This window comes from Fukomys damarensis, unplaced genomic scaffold (assembly GCF_012274545.1).
Source record: "Fukomys damarensis isolate Sample0158 unplaced genomic scaffold, DMR_v1.0_HiC HiC_scaffold_39, whole genome shotgun sequence".
Lineage (NCBI taxonomy): Eukaryota > Metazoa > Chordata > Mammalia > Rodentia > Bathyergidae > Fukomys > Fukomys damarensis.
In genome coordinates this window covers 78,509,858-78,523,725 of record NW_022900951.1, presented here as the reverse complement: position 1 = coordinate 78,523,725, position 13,868 = coordinate 78,509,858, and positions in this window count along the sequence as shown.

Below are 13,868 nucleotides of genomic sequence, written 5' to 3'. Positions count from 1 at the left end.
TTTGTTTTTTCTTAATTTTTGAGGGGGTCCCGGGGATTGAACTTGGGTCCTTGCACTTGCAAGGCAGGCCACCGAACCGCTGAGCTAAATCCCTGGCCCGAAAATTTGTTTTTTAAATTAAGTTTTTTGGTACATTTTAGTTATACAATACAGTTATATTCATCATTGGGATCTTGTACCTTTACATGATGTATCTTGGTTCCTATTTTCCCCCAATTCCCTCTCTCTTCACCCCTCCACCCTTCCCTATTTACGAGAAAATGTGATGTTATATGCAGCAGAGTACTACACTGCCACGAAGAAGGGTACATTTGAGACATTTTTAGGTGAATGAATACACCTTGAGACTATACTTTTATGTGAAATAAATCAGACACACATTTAAATATTTCACTGTTTCTCTTATGTGAGAAACTGAAAGGGTAAATAACAACCAAAATTGATGAGAGCTATTGGGAAATAGGAAGAAAATGTTCAAATGAGGGGGGAGCAAAAGAGTGGGGAGGGGAGAGGGGTGAAAGGATAAATGGAATAAAAGAGAATAGAAAAAGATACTGAAGCAATGCTTTTGCGAATAAGGAGGAGAAGGATACTTGAAGGGAAGGAGGGAAAAGGGGGAAAAAGAATGAAGGTATATTATGCCCGGTACAAATTCCTCATGTTCAATATGATCATTATGTATATCAAAAGTATACCAACAAAATTAATTTTAAAAATACAAAAATATTTTAAGTGAAAAGTACCTTCAATACATATAGCTTAGCAACATAGTTCACTGTAGAGTATTGGTTATTTACCTTTGTGATCCAGTGGCTGAGTTGGAGATACTTGTTATGATTGGAGAGTATGGTATCACTACTACTAGCGTGGGAAAAGATCTAAATTCAAAAATTGAAATACTGTTGTTACTGAATGCATATTACTTTTGCACCATTGTAAAGTTGAGCAATTGTAAGTGGAACCATCAGAAGTTGTTACTTAATTTCAGGCAAACAAAACCAAACACACATTGGAAATAGTCCATTTTCTGTTGGTGTGGGTGTTTCTTAGCACTTATTTTATACTTAAATATTGCAGCTTCTAATGGAAAGTTTAAAGTTTAAAGAAAAGTGAAGGATAGAAAATGGACAAGGAAGACTCATTTTGTCACATTCACCATATTGTTTGCTAAAATTAACTCACTTGTCAAGTTCCTTGTACTACTTTAAGAAATGAGAATGCAAGAATGTTTTCTGAAAATAATTGTGATACGATGTCACAGATTAAGGATGTACAGAAGTGATGGTGTTCTATTTAGGGTGCAATAGTTCATCATAAATTATGCAGAACCCTTTCATCCTCCTAGAGGAAGTTTGTTTCTGGAGTGGGTATGGAGTTAAAAAATTAAACATATTGTACATGCTATGTTCAACCCTGGATTAGATGTTGCACAGAAAAAGAGACTTTATTGGAAAAACTATGGCATCTGAATAAAGTCTGTAGTTGAGTGTCTGGAATGGGATTGGGCCTCATTCATGCATGCTAGGCAAGCCTACCACTAAGCTATAGAGCCAGCCCTAAACATAAGTTTAAAAAACACTAAGCCTACTGTTTGAACATTAATCATACAAAAAAATGAAGTCTAGGTAGATATTGAGGTCAATGTCCAGGGACAGAATTTTACTCAGCCGGATACTTGGGTAAGTGCTAGTTTATTGACTAACTCTATTACCCGTGACACAGTGCTGAGATGGTAGCATGTAGCAATGGTTTAAGAAACAAGGAGCTTTTAGCAGCCCATTAAAAAGTTTTTTTCTCTCACTATAAGGGAGAATTACAAAAATCCATATATGTTTTCTTAAATTCCCAACTTATAGTTGTTTGTATAACTTGGAATATGGAAATAATTCCTCACTATAGTGCTAAACTCAAAAGCAATTGTGGTGTTGTCGGTGCCCAGAGCATATGGGGTAGGGAGACAAGCCAACCCATTTTAAAGCATCATCTCCCTCAGCATTCAGTTCTTCTCTGTTCCTAAGTCAAATTATCAGTTGTGTAACTCCCACGTCTACTAAAAGGCAGCTGTTTCTGTACCCCATGTGACCAGCATGACAATTTTCTTTAAAAGCATGTCTTTTAAAAAATATGTTGGAGAGGGTGTGTGTGATGTAAATGAACTATGGTACTCTTCATTCTTAATTGCTTTACAGATTACCCTTATGCATCTGTTGCGTGTAGGTGTGAACAGCATGTGCACCTGTTATTTCCTATTTTGCTATTTTCACTTAACATTATTTAGTATTCTGGTTTCCACCCATACACTGCCCATAATTGTCATCTTTAATGACTGTATAACATTCTATTACATACAATAGCATGGTTACTCTTAGGACTGGGGTAATTTTTTCTGAGAAGATCAAAAGGCCTGCTGTCCCTTAGCAGTAAAGTTCTATTTTAGTACCTGGAAGTGGTGACCAATGTGAGTGTGGGGTCGCATGAGCTTTTTGAGTCATCAGTGCATAGTACAATCTGAATGCTTTATTGACATTGCTTTGCTCACCACCCAAATGTAGAGCCTCCTTGGGATTCCTGAACTTGATCTGGGCACTTATTGAGTGCATAGGCAGAAGTTCAAGTACTCACACTCCCACAACTCTGACTCTTGGCTGATATTATTCACATACTTACAGCAGGAGGTATATGCCAGCTTCTTTCTTGCCTGAGACAACAATGTCACTTGTGTCTCTCATGAACCTTGAATTGAGAGAAAAGACAAGGTGAGTGGGGTAAGGGTTATTACTTCTGAAGGAGTAAGGCACAGGGTAGAGATGTGATAGGTAAAGTTCTTGTAAGTGCACCTGTGAAAATGAAGTGGGGTGAGATGATTATAGGTTCTGGAGGGTTGGGTGTCAGAAGTAAAGTGTCAGTCTTCCACTAAAGGGTTTACAGGCAAACAAAGTAGCAAGTCCAGGTATGACCTTTAACCAGCCATGGTCAATGGAATCTTAAAGTTAAGAACACTAGTTGACAGGATTCTCCTAAATGTGATGTTGTGACAGTGCACTTGACTGTTATGCCTTGCCAGTAATAAGTGCCTTGAAAATACGTGTCTCAAAGAGGTTCCTGGGAGAGAGAAGAATCATATTCAAAGCACAAAAGGGTATGGCTACAGCACCCACACTCAAATGTCTGAGGGATTTATTTCTAGGTTAACCTCTACTAGTTTCTCTATTCATGCCCCAACCTTCAGTTTTTTTAGGTTCTGGAGGTAGAACATAGGTTCATGTACCTGCCAGGTCACTGTTATTTTCATAACTTTCGTTATGTACTAAGTATATGACCCATGTTCAATAGATCATAGATTGTGTAACAGCCCTACTTACTGTAGGGGAGTTAAAAAGACACATGAATTATTAGTGAGGACTGGAGTGCAGCAGTTGAAATGCATTCAGAGCACAGGGAGTTATTTTCCTATTCACAGTGAATTCTCTAGTCAGAAAGAACAGTTCAATCTTGAAAGATAAAATGGACAGGTACACAGAACTACATGTGCTTTGTTGAACAATAGACCAGGGTTGAGTGCTTGATGTGCCTCAGACAAGAGCTAGGCTCTAAAAATCCTGGAAGAATGTCAATATATTAATAATTAATGAAGAGGAAACCCTATAGCAACCATTTACCTTTAAGAAAATGTGCACTCTTGGCTCAAGAAACTATTCCTATTATGGTCCCTGGGCTGCCACATTGAGATATAGATGTGTAAAACCTCTTTGAAAGGTTTAGGATTCTCAAAAAATAGGATATGGGAGGTAACAGTTATAATTACTCTGTATTCTCTTTTTATCTTTAGGATGTTCTCTACAGAAAAGGAGATCCCTTTTAAAATAAAGCTTTTTTAAATTCATTGTTTATTGGTACATATTAGGTATACAATATGATGACATTCATCATTGGGAATTGGCAACTTTACACGTTATATCTTGGTTCTTATTTTTACTCCACTCTCATGCCCTCCCTTCAACCCCTATACCCCTCACTATTTACAAATATTTGTTTCCACTTTTTTATCATTGTATTTTTTTCATTGAATTTATTGGTACTTTTTAAGTATACAGTACAGTTACATTTATCATTGGGATCTTGTACCTTTACATGACAGGTCTTGGTTCTCATTTTTCCCCATGCCCTTACCCTCCGTTTACCCCCCCATTCCCATGTTTACAAAGACTTTGTTTCTATTTTTCCTTTTCTCATATTTTTTTCTTTTCCCTTATTACCTTTCCCCTATCCTTCCCAGTTCCCCTACACCTTTAGCCCTTTTATTCCTATTTCACATTGTCAGTTATTATTTACACTTTTAGTTTTTCACACCAGAGAAACTATTTGGTATTTACACATTTGTGTCTTATTTATTTCACTTAAGAGTATAGCCTCAATATGCATCCATTTTCCTATGAATGACTCTAATTTCTCATTCTTTACGGCTGAGTAGTATTCCATTTTATAGAAAAATTGCATCTTCATTATTCAGTTTCCAACTGGTGGGCAATTGGGCTGTTTCCAAGTTTTAGCTATTACAAACTATGCTGCTATAAATATGGGTGTGCATATATCAGTGTGATATGATTCTTTTAATTCGTTTGGAAAGACACCCAGCAGAGGGATAGCTGAGTCAAATGGAACCTCTAATCCTAGTTCTTGGAGGTATCTCCATATTGACTTCCATAGTGGTTGCACCAGTCTGCACTCCCACCAACAATGGAGAAGAGTTCCTTTCTCCCAACAGCTCTGCCAACATTTGTTATTGGTTGATTTCTTGATAGCAGCCATTCTTTGTGCGGTGAGATGGAATCTCAGTGTTGTTTTCATCTGCATCTCTTGAATGTTTTTTCATATATTTGTTTGTTGCCTTTACTTCATTGTCTGAGAAATGTCTGCTCATTTCAGATGCCCATTTTTGTAATGGGTATTTATATTTGGAGAGCCTGATTTTTTTTGAGTTCTTTATATCTTCTGGATAATAGTCATTTGTCTAATGAGCAGGTGGTAAAATTTTTCCCCACATTGTAGGTTGTCTCTTAGCTCTGTTGATGTTTTGTTTTGCAGGGTGAAAGATAAAAGTCTAATTTTAATCATTGGCAGGTTGAACCCAGCTTTTCCAACACAATTTATTAAAGAGGCTATCTTTCCTCCTCCAATGGTGGTTGGCTCCTTTGTCAAAGATGATGTAGCTGAGTACATCTGGAGTTGTTTCTATGTCTTCCAATCTATTCCACTGATCCTCAGATCTTTTTCTTTGCCAGTACCATGTTGTTTTCATCACAGTAGCTTTGCAGTCTAGTTTCAAGTTGGGGAATGTGATATTCCTTGCCATGTCTCTGTTGCTTAGAATAGCTTTTGATGTTCTAGATCTCTTCTGGTTCCAAGTGAATTTTTGGATAATTTTCTCTAGGTCTGTGAAATATACAGTTGGAATTTCAACTGGGATTGCATTGAATCTGTACAGCAGTTTTGATAGTATGGCAATTTTCACTATGTTGATTGTTCCTACCCAAGAGTAGGAGATATCTTTCCATTTTCTTATATCCTCTTTGATCTCTTTTTACAGAATGCTGTAGTTTTCAGTGTAGAGGTGTTTTGCTTCTTTCATTAGATGGTTTCCTAGATACTTCATTTTTTTGGATGCTATTGTGAAAGGAATTGTTTCCCTAATTTCTCTTTTAGAGAGTCTGTTATTTGTGTACAAGAAGACTATAGATTTTTGAGTGTTGACCTTGTATCCAGGTACTCTGCTGAAAGTGTTAATTAAATCTAGAAACATTTTGGCAGAGTTTTTTGGGTCTTCAATGTAGAGTATCATATCATCAGAAAATAATGACAGTTTAACTTCTCCCTCTCCTATCTTTATTGCTTTAATTTCTTTCTCTTGTCTAATTGCTGTGGCTAATGTTTCCAGATCTATATTGAACAGGAGTGGTGATAGTGGACATCCTTGTCTTACTCATGATTTTAACTTGAAGGTTTTCAGGTTTGGCCATTTAATATGATGTTGGCTGTTGGTTTTTCATAGATAGCCTTTATCAAGTTGAGATAAATACCATCTATTTCAATTTTCTTCAGGGTTTTTATCTTGAATGGGTGTTGAATTTTGCAAAATGCTTTTTCTGCATTTATTGAGATGATCATATGTTTTTTGTCCTTGACTCTTTTAATATAGCGTATTACATTTATTGATTTGTATACATTCCTTGAACCATTCTTGAATCCATGGGATAAATCTGACTTTGTTAGGGTGTATGATCTTCTTGATGATCCTGTGTATTCTGTTTGCCAGTATCTTATTGAGGCTTTTTGCATCTATGTTCATTAGGGAGATTGGCCTACAGTTCTCTTTTTTGGTTGGGTCTTTCCCTGGTTTTGGAATAAGAGTAACAGTTGCTTCCAGGAATGAATTTGGAAGTATTGCTTCCCTTTCAATTTCACTGAAAAGTTTAAAGAGTAGTGGCAATACTTATTCTCTAAATGTCTTCTAGAATTCAGCAGTGAATCTGTTAGAAGCTGGGCTTTTCTTTGTTGGTAAACTTTTAATTAAGTTTCAATTTCACTGATTGGAATGCAGGTGTTTAGAATTTTTTATCTTCTTCATTCAACTTTGATAATTTATAGGTATCAAGAAATCTTTCCATTTCTTCTGTTTTCCCTTTTAATAGAATACAGGTTCTCGAAGTAGGTATTGATGAACCTCTGGATTTCTGCTGGATCTTTTGTGACTTCACCTTTTCATTACTAATTGCATGGATCTGAGCCTTTTCTTTCCTTTTTTGACACGGTTGGCTAAGGGGTTATTGATTTCATTTATTCTTTCAAAAAACCAACTCTTCAATTCAGTTTTTTGTATTGTTCTCTTAATTTCCATTGCATTGATTTCTGCTCTGGTCTTTATTAATTTCCTCCCTTGTACGAGCTTTGGGTTTTTCTTGCTCTTCTTTTTCTAGGAGCCTAAGATTCATCATTAGGTTGTTTATTTGAATTTGCTCTGTTTTTCTAGTGTGGGCATTCACTGCTATGAATTTTCCACATAGAACTGCTTTCATTGTGTCCCCTAGGCTCCTCTATGTTGTATTGGCATTATTGTTTATTTGTAAAAACTAATTTCTTGTTTAATTTCCTCTGAGACCCATTGATTGTTAAGGAGAGTGTTGTTCAATTTCCACTTGTTTGTGAAGTTCTTACGGTTTCTTATTCTATTGAACTCCAGGTTAATTGCACTATTGTCTTATAATACACATGAGATAACTTCGATTCCTTCGCATTTATTTAAACCTGTTCTATGAAGTAGTGTATGGTCTATTTTGAAGAATGATCCATGTGCAGCTGAAAAGAATGTATATTCTGATTTTGAGGGGTGGAACACTCTGTAGACATCTATTAAGTACATTTGTTCAAAAGCTTGGTTCAGTTCTAGTATTTTATTCTTGATTTTTTGTCTAGATGATCTGTCTATTTGTGATAGTGGGATATTTAGGTTCCCCACTCCAATTGTATTAGTGCTTATTTAGTTTTTCATATACCTTAATATTTGCTTATATAGTTTTGGGCATTAATATTTGGTGCATATATATTTCGGATTGTCATCTCTTCCTCGGATTGTTCCCTTTACAATGATTCAGTGTCCTTCTTTGTTTCTCTTAATCAGTTTTGGTTTGAATTTTCCTTTGTCTACAAATAAGATAGCTACCCCTGCTTTTCTCTGGGCTCCTGTCACATGGAGAACTGCTTTCCAGCATTTCACTTTCATTCTGTGTGTTTCTTTTCGCACTAGGTGTGTTTCTTGTATACAAGCTATTGTTGGATTTTTCTGCTTTTTTTTTTTTTTTTTTATACCGGGGATTGAACTCGGGTCCTTGTGCTTGCAAGGCAGGCCACTGAACCACTGAGCTAAATCCCCAGCCCTGGATTTTTCTCTTAATCCATTCTGCCAGCCTATTTCTCTTGATTGGTGAATTGAGGCAATTTACATTGATGTAATAGCTGATACGTATTGACTTATCATTGTCATGTTATTGTCCTTCTGTTGGTTCTTTTTAATTTTTCTCCCTCTCCCTTTAGTTTCTTGCCTTGCCCTGTTGATTTACTCTGTTGGGCCTCATGGTGTTGTCAATTTTATTGTCTTTTTCTAGGATATTGTTTAGAATTGTTTGTAGTGCTGGTTTGGTATTTGTGAAGTTTCTCAGGTGTTCTTCATCATGTAAGTATTTTATTTTCCCATCCATTTTAAAAGAGAGTTTTGTAGGATACATCAGTCTAGGTTAGTGGTTGTTTTCTCTTAGGACTTAAATACATCACTCCAGGCTCTCCTTGACTTGAATGTTTGGTTGAAAAGTTGGCTGTGATTCTGATTGGCTTTCTTTTGCATGTGATTTGTTTTTTCTCTAACTGCTTATTGTATTTTGTTCTTCTGCTCAGTGTCTGGGATCTTGGCTATTATATGTCTAGGTGTATATATATTTTTTATCATGGCTCGTTGGAGTCCTATATGCCTCACTTATCTGTATGTCAAATCCTTCCCCTCTGTTGGGAACATTTTCTGTCATTAATTCTGTGAACAGTTTTTTTAAAGTCATTTGTATTTTCTCCTGTTACTTCATGGATTCCTGTCAGTATTGTTTTTCTCCTTTGCATCATCTAGGAATTGTTGAATCAGTTTCTTATGATCCGATATTGTTTTTGGTTGTTGTTGTTTTGCCTTTTTTTTGTTTTTTGTTTTTTGGTAAGGGGAATAGAACTCAGGACCTTGCACTTGCAATGCAGGTGGCAGAATCACTGAGCTAAATCCCCGGCCTCTCCATTACTATTTTTAAGATATATCTATTTTCACAGTCAGTGACTGCAATCCTGTCTCTTGTAGCTGGAATTCTACTTCACATTTGTTTATCCTGCTGTGATGCTTTCAGTGGTATTTTTAATCTTCTGGATATCTGTTTGAATCTGTTTCATGGATTCCATTTCCTTCCTATGTTGAACATGCAAGGTTTCTATTTCTTTCCTATTCTGGGCATTCATGGTTTATATCATGGTCCTCAGTTCATCTATTTTTTTCTGTTTCTGTTTTAGAGCCTGTAATCATGTCTTCCATTGTGCTCACCATCTCTGTAGTTATCTGGGAAATTATTTCTGGTTTGAATTTTTCTAGAGCCTGATCTGCTTTTTTACTTCCTGTGCTATGAGTTCATGGTGTCCTTGTGGTTGATTGTCAGACTTTTCCACCTCATTTTTCCTAGAATTTGCCATTTGTGAACTGAAAGTCTCTCTTTTTGCCTTGCTTAAGCATTTCTCTTTTTTATTTTTGTTGTTGGACTGTCCTTGGTCTAATGCCTGGGTGAGTACTTTGATCTTCCTGATACAGCTGCTGTTTAGGTTTTGAGTCTCTAATGACTCATAGACACTCTCATTTTCATAATGTCAGAAAAGACAATTCATTAAATCAACCACAACCCTTTAGACCAATTGATGCTATCAGCAACACAATAGCATCAAGCACAGCTTAGAAATTGACCATTTGTGGTAGTTATTAATCTATCACTTTTAAACCATGTAAATTAAATCAAAATTGAGGACCAGGCCAAAATATGTTTATAGTGAATAAACTCTTCAATATAGCAACTTTACCCTTCGGGATGGGGACTTCAAAGGAGTTAGGAGAGGAATAGATAGGTAGAAGAATAGGAGGAGGTTTCAAGTGAAGTGAGAGGACACAAGATGATCATGCAAACTCTAGGAAGCTGCTGAAGAGAAGAGGGAAAGACAGAGTGCAAGAACAAAGAAGAATAGAACAACTTAACAGTAATAGGGAAGCTATAAATTATACGCAGTTTTCTTTGAAACTAATGACACTGGAGTGATGGATAAAGAGAGAAGAAAAGAAAAAGAAAGATGAAATCTGAATTAGGGCAGGAACAGGAACAAAAAGGTAGATGAAGAATAATGTGGGAGAGCACGAGACTGAGTAGGAAAAGAAGAAAGAAAAAAGGAAGAATTTGCAGAATGGGAAAAAGTAAATTTTTAAAGCTAAAAATTAAAAATTAGGAAAAGAAAGAAGAAAAAAATTTGAGGAGCCTCTTTCAGGGTATATCTCTGCTGTTACAACAGACAATGAAGGCAGCAGTGTGCAGACTTAGTCATTTAGTCTCAGCTAGCCAATGGCAGACCCCTGAAATTCAGGCTGAATTTTGGCTAAGGCCCAAGTTGAAATCTTTGACCTCCTGCAGGGTTGAATTCTGCAAGTTTCTACTACAGGTTCCCACTGCCCTTACCCTCAAGCTAGTCCAAGTTCTGATGGAAGTTGGTGATTCCTCCAACTTACCAACTACAGAGATTTGATGTGCCTTTATTGCAGTTGTTCACTTCCATTCTCTTTTGGAGCTCAGTAAAATGGCCTTTAGGACCGCCTGTGCCTCTGTAGTGTGGATCCAGGTACTGGCACAAGCGGGAGGCCTGACAGCACTGGTGTGGGGGGGATGCTGCAGAGGAGCCTGCGTGGCTGGGCGGTCCTCACCAGACTAATGGCCCAGGGTGCTGGCTCTCCATTTTTTCCTTTTCTCATGTTTATTACTTTCCCTTCTTTCATTTTTTCTATACCTCCAGCTTTTCCTTTCCCTTTCGACATTTTCTTTTTATTTCACATTACCTATTATACATTTTGATTCTTATTTACACTTTCAGTTTTTGATACTAAAGAGACTATCTGGTATTTACACATGTGTACCATTTAGCTATAAATGTCTCTAGTTTCTCATTCATTATGGTTGAGTAGTACTCCATTTTATAAACACACACACACACACACACACACACACACACACACACACACACACACATTTTTCTTTATCCAGTCTTCACTTGATGGGCAATTGGGCTGTTTCCAAGTTTTAGCTAGTACAAACTGTGCTGCTATAAACATGAGTGCACATATATCACTGTGGTATGATTCTTTTAATTTTTTTGGAAGATACCCAGCAGAGAGATACCTGGGTCAAATGAGAACTCTAATCTTAGATTTTTAAGGTATCTCCATACTTTTTTTCCATTGCATTTATTGGTACAGTTAAAGTAAACAATAAAGTCACATTTATCATTGGAATCTTGTAACTTTACATGACATATCTTGGTTCTTTTTTCCCCATACCCCTGCCCTCCCTTCACCCCTTCACCCCTCCCTCTTTACAAAGACTCTGTTTCCATTTTTTCATTTTTAAACATTTTCCTTTATTTTATTTCCTTTACCTTTAACCATTTTCTTCCTATTTCACACTTCCAATTATATCATTTGAACCTTATTTACACATTTAGTTTTTAAACCAGAGAAATTATTTGGTATTTACTCAAGTGTGTCCTATTAATTTCACTTAAGAGTATAGCCTCAATGTGCATCCATTTAGCTACAAGTATCTCTAATTTCTCACTCTTTATGGATGAGTAGTACTCCATTTTATAGAAAAAACACGGCTTCTTTATCCATCTCCAACTGATGGGCAATTGGGTTGTTTTAGCTATTATGAACTGTACCACTATAAACATGGGTGCACATATATCACTGAGATACCTCAGTGATTCTTTTAATTCTTTTGTAAAGACAACCAGCAGAGGGATAGCTGTGTCAAATGAAACCTTTAATCCTAGTTCTTTGAGGTATCTCCATATATCCACAGTGCTTCCACCAATCTGCACTCCCACCAACAACGGAGAAGGGCTCCTTTCTAGACCACAGCTCTGCCAGCATTTGTTACTGTTTAATTTCTTTACAGAAGCCATTCTTTCTGGTGTAAGGTGGAATCTCAGTGTTGTTTTCATATTCACCTCTCAAATGACCAGTGATGTTGAATTGTTTTCATACATTTATTTGCTGCTTTTACTTGTTTGTCTGAGAAATGTCTGTTCATTTCAGATGCCCATTTTTGAATTTGGTCTTTGCATTTGGGGCATCTGATTTTTTTAGTTCTTTATATATTCTAGATTGTAGTCCTTTGTCTGAGGAGTAGCTTGTAAAATTTTTTTTCTCATATTGTAGGCTGTCTCTTAGATCTGTTGGTGATTTGTCTTGCACTGCAAAAACTTTTTAATACAATGAGTTCCCAGTTGTTGATTCTTGTGCAAGTGCTCCTGCTGTTGAGAATTTGTTCATAAAGTCTTCCCCTATGCCCATGACTTTGAGAGTTCTACCTAACTTAGTTTCCAGTAATTTTAGTGTTTCTGTTTTGATATTTAGATCTTTAATCCACTTGGATTTTAGTGTAGTGCATGGTGAAAGATAAGGATCAGTTTTAATCTTTGGCAAGTTGAACGCCAGTTTTTCCAACAAAATTTATTAAAGAGGCTATCTTTCCCCCAGTGAGGACGTTTGACACTTTGTCAAAGATGAGTGGCTGAGTATGCCTGGAGTTGTTTCTGCATCTTCTCATCTATTCCATTGATCCTCTGGTCTGTTTCTTTGCCAGTACCATGTTGTTTTTGTCACAATGACTTTGTAGTATAGTTTCAAGTTTGGAATTGTGATACCCCTTGCCATATCTTTGTTGCCTAGAATGGTTTTTGCTATACTAGTTCTCTTATGGTTCCAAATGAATTTATGGATTTTTTTCTCAAGTTCTGTGAAATATACAGTTGGGATTTCAATCAGGATTGAATTAAATCTTATAGCAGTTTTGGAAGTATGGCCATTTTCATTATGTTGATTCTTCCTGCCCAGGACCAAGGGATGCCTTTCTATCTTCTTATATCCTTGTCTATATCTTTTTTAGAGTGCTGTAATTTTTCAGTGTAGAGGTCTTTTGTCTCCTTCTTCAAATTGATTCCTAGATATTTCATTTTTTGGGTGTTATTGTGAAAGGAATTGTTTCCCTAATTTCTCTCTCAGTGAGTCTGTTATTTGTATACAAGAAGGGTATTGATTTTTGAGTGTTGACTTTGTATGATGCTACTCTGTCAATTATCTGTCAATTAAGTGTAGGAGTCTTTTGGCAGAGTTCTTTGGGTCTTCTATGTAGAGTATCATATCATCAGCAATAGTGATAGTTTAACTTCTTCCTTTCCTATCTTTATTGCTTTAATTTCTTTCTCTTGTCTAATTGCTGTGGCTAATGTTTCCAGATCTATACTGAACAGGACTGGTGATAGTGGACATGCTTGTCTTGTTCCTGATTTTAGTGTGAAGGTTTTCAGTTTTTGACCATTTAGAATGATATTGGATGTTGGTTTTTCATAGATACCCTTTATCATATTGACTTAAAGATCATGTATTCCCATTTTCTGTAGGGTTTTTGTCATGAATGGTTGTTGAATTTTGTTGAATGCTTTTTCTTCATCAATTGCAATGATCATGCTTTTTGTGCTTAATTCCTTTGACATAGTGTATTACATTTATTGATGTACATGTGTTGAAACATCCTTGCATCCCTTAAATAAATCTGACTTGGTCAGGGTGTATGATCTTCTTAATGATCTTCTGTATTCTGTCTGCCAGTGTCTTATAGAGGCTTTTTGCATCTATGTTCATTAGGGAGATTGGCCTATGGTTCTCTTTTTTGGTTGGGTCTTTCCCTGGTTTTTGAATCAAACTAATATGTAAAGGAGAAGGTTACATTGGGATATGGATTGGAAGAACTGAAGCTGTGGTTCTGCACATGGAGCCGCAATTCAGAAGGTCAAGGCTGCAAACAGTCTTGAGAACAATCCGATAACGTTCTGGGAACAGTCTGTTTTGAGAAAGTACATGAGTAAGTAGAACCAGGTGTTCATAAAAATATTATCTAATGCTTTGCTAGAGATAATCTGTAAGGAACTAACTGCTTATTCTCATGTAAGTATTGTGCATCTATCTAATAAAAACTGAG